Source organism: Corvus moneduloides, chromosome 4 (genome assembly GCF_009650955.1).
Source record: "Corvus moneduloides isolate bCorMon1 chromosome 4, bCorMon1.pri, whole genome shotgun sequence".
Classification (NCBI taxonomy): Eukaryota; Metazoa; Chordata; class Aves; order Passeriformes; family Corvidae; genus Corvus; species Corvus moneduloides.
The window spans coordinates 49,529,973-49,539,972 of NC_045479.1; the positions used below are offsets into that span (position 1 = coordinate 49,529,973).

The 10,000-nt window shown below is 37.2% G+C and overlaps 1 long non-coding RNA gene across 1 annotated transcript in view; it reads left to right on the forward strand.

The window, feature by feature from the left end:
• Positions 1-10,000, forward strand: part of LOC116443442 — a 51,116-nt gene that overhangs the window by 5,642 nt on the left and 35,474 nt on the right. The window contains exon 2 of the long non-coding RNA XR_004239899.1: positions 9,715-9,781. This is a non-coding gene — a long non-coding RNA (uncharacterized LOC116443442). The remainder of the gene's footprint in view (positions 1-9,714; positions 9,782-10,000) is intronic.

Genomic DNA, 10,000 nt, shown 5'->3' on the forward strand with positions numbered 1-10,000 from the left:
AAGCAGGCACAAACCTTAAACAGTTGCAGTACAATGAAAGAGCTTTATTACTAACAGAATTAAAAGTAAAGAGAAAACAACGAAACAAAATTAAAGTAAATTCCCCCCCCCCCCCCCCTTTCCAGCACTTCTCTCCTTTTATCCAGCTCACACAAGGGATAACAGAACATGGGATGTTAGTCAGTGTTGCAGTTCTTGAAAAGTCTTTCTCTTATGCTTAAGGAAGAAAAGGTTTTCCTTCAGTTGCACGTGGTTCCCAAACTGCTACTAACAGCACACCCGCCCGGAAACAAACAGTCTGCTGTGTGTAGAACATCTCTCCCATGAAGAATTTCACAGTTCTTTCATACTACAAAACATGGGCCATCACATGGGGTTATTCATCTTTTTAAGGATAAGTTATTTTGGCCTGCACACAGAGGCTTTTCTTCGCCACAAGTCTCTAACAGCCTCTCACTACTTCTATATAGCCTGGCATAGGCACTCTTCACAAACTTCATAGGCACACGAGGATACTCCATCCCCCCATGTTCTTCAAATGGATTAAAGAGACAAACAGTTTGTGGTATTACGGTTTCTTACCACGGCATGCAAGAAGGTTTCTTTTAAGCTGCGCGCCAGAATCGCGGCACCGCCCTCTTCTCTCCTGTCGCCATTTCCAGCTCCGTCCCACGTGACTCACTTCTCTTTCTCTCTGACTCTGAAACCGCCATGTTGAAGGGTGTTCTTGTTCGGGCTTTACGGTGGGGAAAACCTCGCTCCCTCTGTGCTGCTGGCTGCACGGTGTCCTCTTCAGTTCAGCACGAAGTGTGCTGGCTGCAGACAGGAGGCTCTGCCGGCTCCCGCTGGCTCCGCCGGCTCCGCATGGAGAGGAGAGGGACCCGCCTGTCCCCAGAAGCTGCGCTGGATGGGTTTAGCTGTGAGCAGTCCATGGCTGGTTTTAGCTGCCTGCGGCTCTGGGACAGTCCCCCCCAGCGACCCAGGGTCCGTGCCGTGGTGCTGAGAAAGGGGGAAAGGGGCAGTGGCCCCGGCCCGGCCCAGCGGGGCCGGGAGGCTCGGAGCCCCCCCCCACCTTCCAGCAGGCGAGCTCCGACCAAAAGGGGAAGTCCCGCCTTTCTGTGCGGTTTAAATATGTAAATTGTGAGAAGCGTAATTGGTCTTAAAGACTGTCCATCAACTCAGGGTCAACCCAACACACTGAGACACGTGCCTTTCATAGGAACGATGACATTATTGCTTGCTATGCAATCTGAAGTTTGCATAGCTAACCATAATGATTGCTAATGAAAAGACTTTCCAACTGTAAGATAAAAGTAACAGTGTTATTTTTTTGTGTTGCAATGAAAAGTTAAACCAGTGTTCTCAACAAGCTCCTAGGATCTTGTCCTCCTCAACCCTCCTAGCACTGGTAGATACTTTCATCCTCAGGTCTGTTATTTTATTTAGCAATAAATACTTAAACATGAGATATTCAGCCCAGAGTCTTTAAAGGCACTAACTGCCATATCACCTTTGAGCCACTGGCACTAGAATTAAACCAGCTAAGTTTTCAGTATAATTTCCACCATTGATTATCTATTTGAAATAGAAGTGTTTAAAAGAAACTGACAATTATTAAACTAAGTGACATCATGATCTTTAGGACTTTTTTGCCTTTTTCCCCACCAAAGTGTAATTGTGGGGAAACATTGTAATGTGATGTGTTACAATGAAATTTTATGTAACACTGTAATTAAATACTTACCCATTATATAGGAGTTGATATTCCTCCCTGTTTTCTTGAGAGATGAGTTAAATCTTTCCACTCTTTTTGAAAAGAACTCACAAGTATGAGTGACAGAATAACCTTCTCTAAGTCAAAGGTATTTAGACCTTACGTCTGGCACCATATTTTTCCATGGTCAAACTTTGGTTTTAGTCTGTAGAAAAAGTTAAACTTTCCTTAGCTGACAGAATCAGTACAGAACTAGTAGCTATATTATTCAGACTTGAAATTCACTTTCAGATTTCAGCCTAAATGCACACAAAGGAAAAATTCCATAAAAGTGTTGATTGAGAATTTTTGGATGCAAAATATGTTCTAGTAGTCCACAGCTGATTAAAAAAATTCCAGCTGTAACTCAAATAAATAATTTTGTGTCTTGAATCAAGCATTTTTCATCCCTTTATTCAGCATGTAGCATGCAGATTAATGGATATGCTTCAGTAACTTCAACAGTATGTGTTCACTGAACAATTGGACCACCAAACAAGGGCTTCTTTAGTCTATTCTCACATCAATGAGATACTCAAAAGAGTTCCAGATTACTCCTTTCTCTGGTTCTACTCACAAGAGTTCTCCCTGAGTTGTAGACATTTCTCTGACATGACTGATAGATGTGGACAATTACTCTCCCTCTCTATAGAGATCCACTTTTGGCCCCTGCAACAGTAGATCAATTGAATATTATAAAACACAGTCTGCATGGACAGCTAGAAGAATCAATGTAGCAAAAGAGGTTTCAAAGCTCTTCAGTCAGTTGGAATGAGAGTGTAGAGCTGGCATTACTTTCAGTTCGGGAAGTATCTAAGTTTGTCAGTACAAGCTTAGGCTTTGACTTTCATTGCATACATAAAACTACATTCATGCAAAGTGTATGAACAACTGCTACTGTAATTGCACACACAGGTAGATTACCTACACACTTCTTTGCTCCTGCAGTTTCTGCATATATTTGGCAGATATGGCTGTTAGGCAGGCACTTTTGGAAATCTGGCACACATTGCAATTATTCCAGCAGTAAGCCCTACCATTGAAGAACCAGAAGCATAATCTCATCCAGGATAAGCAAAGAAAAAGTACCTCTTCCTTTCTGACTATCATCGGTTGTTAATTGCAACACAAGGAAGACCAAATATTGAAGCTGACCCCACATTACAGATGTGTTCTAGGAGAGATCTCAAAAGAAAAGACAGAAAGGAGAATCTGAAGAGTTTCTTAAGCAACCACAACATAGCATAGAGTAAGTGTCCAGCCAAGAAAGCACTCATAGCATCTTTAGGGCACAATGGCACAAAACCTCCAATCATTTCCATATTGTCAGGATTCTGCAGGTGTTAGATTGGACTTCTGAGGTGCTGAAAGACTTTGACACTCTATTCATCATTCTTCTAATCACTCTAAACAGAAGTTGAATTTTAGGAGGTAATGTTGAAATTTGGTGCCTCCTCACCACATATAGCACAACTTGAAACAGAAAATTCTTTATTGGTTTAATGCTAGAACGTGAGCACTGAGTTTAAATGTAGCACAAAGGCAGTTCTTTCTGGAAGAGTTATCATCGACTATTATTTCATCCTCAGGCAACAAGCTTGGGGGTGCATATTTTGCGGTGCATGTGCTTTCATAAATATACCTGCAAGGGAGAAAAATCAACTGGTATCCAGTGTATGTAACATCTAGTCCTTTTGATACACTTGAAGATGTTTATTTTAAATTTAAGGATTTATTGCCAATCTTCTTAAACCTTCTCTACTTTTTTCCAAGAACTCTCAAAAATTTGCTAGATGTATAGATCTAAAAGGAGCTCATCATCCCTCATATACCAGCTGAAAATAGTTCTTTCCACAGGCACCCTGTTTGTGGAAGCTCCTTTAGTTCTGATGAAGCTCTGTCACTCTGAAGTTTTCATCCATACAGGGAATACAGATTTGGAACTGTCATAGTAAGATGCAAATAGGTCCCTCCTGAATGAGAATTCTAAGGCTTCAATATCTGCATATTAGCAGAAATGAATGTAACTGACTCCAAATTATAGCATAAATCATAGCATGTGAGCCTTTATATATGGCTCAAGCAGTTCACCATACTGGTAGGCTACCTTGAATGACAGGGACTCAGCAGCAGAAAAAGTAATATTGTATTCTCTTAGAAAGGTTATCAGGCAAAACAAAAATAGACTTAGTTCTTATAATCTCAACTATTAGTTTTTCAAATTTTGACAAACAACTTTTGGCTTTTTCATACTCACATGCGCACACAATGATTATGTTAGTGTTCTGCCATTAACACATCTTTCATATCTGCATTTCATTATATAATTACCTGTAGTTCTCACTTCATCACAAATTCCCATTAACACAGGTGGGAGTTTTGCACAGAGGACCAGATATTGCTGCATCTGGAACTGCACCTTTCCAGAAAGAACCACATACATTTGCAAAACCTGCATCCTGGTAAACTAAATGTGTAGAAAATGAAACTGCATAAAAATGGTATATGCTAAGTATAACGTAAAATATAAAAATACATAAATAAGAAGAGTGTATGCTGCTTTGAATAACTCCAGCTGCTAAGCATTGAGTATTTCTTGTTATTTACTACAGATTTCTGAAAATCCTGGTCTATAATAAACTCTTAAAATAAACCCATGAACACCACTTAAAAGATGTTTAGAAATACTGTGGAGGATAGGTCCAGAGAAAAGTTTTCAGAAAAAAATCTCATAATAAATGTGAAGATTAGCAAACAGGTTTCATTATTATTGTTATTACCATTATTTTATTGTTCTTATTATTACTGGTAGTTGTAGTAGAAGTTGGAAGGATAAAGCACAAAAGAAAGACTTTACTGAAATATCTCTGTAATGGAGAAGCTCTACATTATCTACTCTGTCTGTGTATGTCCTCTGGACTTTATAAACAAAGGCTGCCTCTCCTGCTACAGAAGGCAGGGATGGGGTTCATGGAGAGCAGGGATTGTCACAGAGCCCACCACTGCCCACTACCCCATTTGCCATGGTGTGTTTTTTACTGTCTCACCTGGTAATCAAGTTGGACCTACTCTGATTGTGTTTTCCTGTGTGTAATTAAAAAGGGTATCATACTCCATAAAATGTATTTACAGTAATCTCCAGATAGTAGAGGATATACCTTATTTTCCTTCAGGGGAAGGGGAGTTAAATAGAAGATGAATTCAATGAAAGGATGGGGGCTCTTAAATAAATAAATTTATGTGAGGGAACTGATATTCTCTATTAGTTCAAAGGGACATGGTCTCTCTTCTAGCCATGGTACATTTAATTTTAAAGACCTTAGGTTAAAAAGCTTTTGTACAAATATTTGCAGAACTGAAGCCAATGTCCTTAAAAAAAGAATTTTAATTAAAAAAATTTTTTTAGATCGCTGTAGCACTTAGGAGTTTTACTATCTTGATTCTTCATTTTTTCTTAATTTTAAAGCTTCCCACTGAGTGTGGGAAAAGTTTGGAGCTCTATTTTTCAGAAGTATCTAGAAACTAGAATGACAACTAGTCGAAGAATGACAACTCAGTGCCTGAGATTTCCAGTACTTAGCATCATAGATTCCCAGAGTATCCTGAGCTGGGCGGCACCCATGAGGATCATTGACCCCAAATCCTGCCTCCACATAGGGCAACCTAAAAGTTAAACCACATAAAAAAATATAAACCATGAAGCTGAGCATCATTCAGATGCTTTTTGAACACCAACAGGAGCCTTGGAACCATGACCAAGCTCTTCAAGAGCTTGTTCTTTTCTTTGACCACCCTTTCAGTGAAGAATTTTTCATAATATCCAGTTTGAGTTTACCCTTGTGTAGCTTTAATACATTCCATCACTGGACACCAGAAAGAAGAGATCAATACCTCCCTCTCCACTCCCCCTCATGAGGAGGTTGTAGACAGCAATGAGATCACTCTGCACCTTCCTCTTCTCTGAGATGAATAAACAAAATATCCTCATTTGCTCCTCATAAGTCATGCCCTCTAGTCCTTTTGGCATTTTTGATAACCTCCTTTGGGCACATTGTGATGTGTTACGTTGACCAAAACTGTGCAGAGTACTTGAGGTGAGGCTGAGCCTAGTGGGACAGTCTCTTTCCACCTGGTAGATATGCTGTGCTTGACACACCTCAGGATGCCCAATGCCCTGCTGATCTCAATGGCACACTGCTGACTCATTTGAACTGATCATCAACCACATAGTTTCTGTGGGATTTCATGGCCTTAAATGCTTGTCTGGATATAAATACTTGTCTGGATATCCAAGGATGTGGAGAGCCCTTGGCCTCAGCCTCTCCCTGTTTCCTGGGGCGGGGGCAGTGTGCTCATATGGGCTTCCCTGTCCCATGCACCTTCTGGTGCCTGTCACTGTTCAGGGTGAATCAGGACCAAGAGGAAAAAGGTTTGGTAAGAAGGAATAAGGGACAACCCTGATAATGAAGGAACCATTATAACTGGCATCAGGCCTTCTGGAAGAGAACAAGACTCATCAAGTTATGTTGCAGCTTGAATCTTAGAGTGTAACCATCATCCCTGCGTAGAGTGCTCTGAGCTCCCTGTGCTGGGTGGAAAGCGAGCTCCTACTGATTGTATATAATTTTTGGATTAGTTACTTAAAAGGCATTTCCAGTTCTAAATTGTAAAATGTGAAGGTATGGTAATACACCAAGGTCTTCAAACACAAATGGTTAAATCTTTCATGGATAGCTCATAGGCTAATAATCACATTCCCCTGTAATAATAACTTCTTATGTAAATAACAGGTGGGGAGTTAAACTGTCATCAACATCTGTAAGTTGTGTAAAACTCTGAATGCCACTGTCCTGCATTTCCATTTGTAAAATGACTTTGCCTGGACCTTTTGTAGAAGTGTGTTCATTCACAGATTAGAGTCTAACCATATAATGCTTCTTTGCCTTGCATTCAAAAGATTCTCTTTGTGGAGGATCTTCACCGGTTAATTTCTGAAATTATTAGTTACATGGCAAATATCTTTGAGTGCAATGCAGAATCTTAGTCAAGACTTCTTGTTCAAAGAACTAAAAAGAAACATGTCAGTAATCCTTACTGATTGAAATACACTCTCTCGGATATCAGCATTTAGTATACCTTTATTATTCTGCTGTGAGTACATATAAAAACACTCAAGGCAGTCCCGCATGCTTTTTCCTACAAGCTATTAACATAAAAATACATCTTATTCATTAATCAAATTTGTGTAGTAGAAGTTTTCATCATTAGAGAATGGCACAATGAGGCAAGGAAAAGTTAAGTGATTTATTTACAGATTTGCTGTGGGCAAGTGAAACTATAGCATTTGAAAATATATACCATAGTTACCCATCTACTGTTCTAGACAAAAAAAACCACCACAGAAAACGAACACTTAGTACTTTGGGAAAAATACTTGTCTTAACACATTCATTTACTGAATGTATCTAAGGCTGACCATGCCAATATAATTTTATAGCAAAAACCATGATATTTAAAACGTAGGAAATAAAAAGCATACTGGAATAGTTTTCTGCGAAGGGAAAAAAAAAGGGATTTTGAACTGTTATTCCTTTTCCCAGTTTTCAAAGGTTCCACATTAAATGAAAAACCTCACTGAGTATCTCCTGCATTTGCCTGTTTCTGGTGTTAATTATCTTTTGTTTGCCCTTGATAATCCTGAGGTTGGTATGCAGATAATGAAGCCTGCAGATTCATCTCAAAGTGTAAAAAACAATGGCATTGTCAATTCTGCATCACAACACTTTATAAATTATGAATGTTATCCACATTAAGGAGAATGCTAGACTTTTAAAATTACTCCCATGAATAGATTAAATTACAAGTATTATTACATTTCATTTTATTAAGTGCATCTTAGTAGTTATTAGGGCAAATGAACATGTTCTCTCAATTACATAATAACATTAGAACTAAGAATTATGCATTGACACTCTCAAATGCATAATGTGGCATTGTATATTAATCACCCCAAACAATATTTTCGGTTTATATAAAGACAATTATTACCTATTGAAAAATAACCATCTTATTGATTTATTGCAATTCAGCTCAAAGAATTGTTTTCCATATAAAAGCTTTGATTCTTTTCTGGATAGTTTAATAATTTCTGTCTCTTTCTTTTCTTCTAGAAAAAAAAGTAGGAGTCTTTTAATTACTTTATTTTGTTAATATAATTGTAATAAGACAAAGTTTATCATAGATTTCATTTTTAAATATGCTGGACAAGACAATGTAGCACACATTCAGTATATACCAATTAATTTAAGAAAACATTTTTTAATTTTTGTTTTTAGCTTTTACCAAATTGTAATTATTTACATGATGTGGGTTTTAAGCTACATTTTAATTCTCTCAAATTCTAGTGGACAGACATGTAGATTATCATGTATCCTTTTATTCAAAGGAAAACTTTCATGTAAGTAGATTAGTATTGTTTAGGGCATTGCCTAAGAAGAATAGGAAAAGCACCTGACACTATCACACTGACCTGAGTGGCAACATTTGAACTCACTGAAGCAAGAGAAGGATTGAGACTGCACTGGCATGTGTGGCAGCCAGGCATTTTCGACACCTGCAGAGCAATTGGTAACATCAATACTTCCAGATAGTTTTTCAGTATCCAATTTTTATTTGGCTGTGATATATGCATTGATTGCAATCATTGTAAATTAATTTCTTTATTTGTCTAGATAACTGTGTCTCATTGTTTCCAGTATTTCTAATACTTTTTGTGTTAATTAGGTTTGGCAATGCACATACTGAAGTACTGTTATTTACTTTAACAGATCTAGCAAATTTTTCAACATGATTACTTAAAGGATAATAATTCAATCGTTAAAAAAGCAATTTTTACAGTGTCAGCAATTTTTCTTTAGACAAGGAAGAGTTTATTCTCATTTATTGTATTTTTTAAATTTTGATTTTAATTTGAGTTTAACACATGCTGTCAATATCATCGTCAGATTTTGCCACTTTACAGAACATTGGCACATGCTGGACTAATATTTTCAGGGGACAGTTATTGACTCATCAGTAAAGTAACAAAAATAAATAAGAGACTACTCTGGCATAATTCATACCAGCTACAGATTATAGTCAATAAATCAGCTTTGTAAGAAAAATGAAATCACTCTGTATTTGTTGGTCTAAATATTAAAATGCTAACACATGTCTTCTTTATCATATGAGTCTTGAATACACCATATGATCTGCTTGATTCAGCAAGAAGAGCATATAAATGTGCAATATTACATACTCCTAGGGAATACTAAAAATTATATTTTAATTTGATATATTTTTGCGTGGAAACTCTGTCTCAGAATTTAAATGTCCTTTGTGCTGCTTAAAAACTTCTTCCTCTCATATTCTGCTCTTATGCTTCCTACCAGCTGGGGTAGAATTTATGAATACAACCCACAGAAAGCCTGTGGAAATGTCTCTAACAGTGAACATGTACAATCAGCAAATGTTCTAACTGGTCATTTCATGGGAGTATGTAGTCACTGTAATTAGACATTGTTTATATTAGCAATGTATTGGGTAACATGAAATGACTAGGTGATCCTTCTGGCCTAATGTTATTAACTAAACAAAGTAAGTTAGACTCTTTATCTTTGTTACATTGGATTAAAAATGACTGGAACTAACACACTTGCAGTTGACAAAATAACTAGCCTTCTTAGTTCTAATTAGTTCTAAATTAAATTGTATCAGCAGCAGTGTCAGACTTACAGCTACATTAAATTGTCTTTGAATCTGTCTGATTCCTTTAGTTCTCCCTTGTGCCAGAAAGGAAGTTTCAGACATGAAAGTGTTAACAGCTGCTTTGAAATTACTCCTATTTAAGAAGAAAAATCATATTACTTTCTTAATCTTTCTAATTCTATTCTCATAAGATGATCTTGGATTTGTTCCTTTAGCACAGACTCTTTAGTGCAGTCCTGATTTCTGTATTAATGAATTGAGAAGATGACATCAGGCTCTTAGGTAAGTGCTATAAACTCAGTCATACGATTTTTATAGTAAGATATCATGTATAAAAAAAATCCCCAATATTTATTTCCTTTCCTACATCAATGTTTCTTTAAAAAGTAATAGTTGGATGTTATGTACATGGCACACAAAAGACCATGTAGTAGTTTGTAATTTACCTTTTGATCATCACAAGAAAAATTTCTACTGGGAAATGAAAGCCAAACATAATTC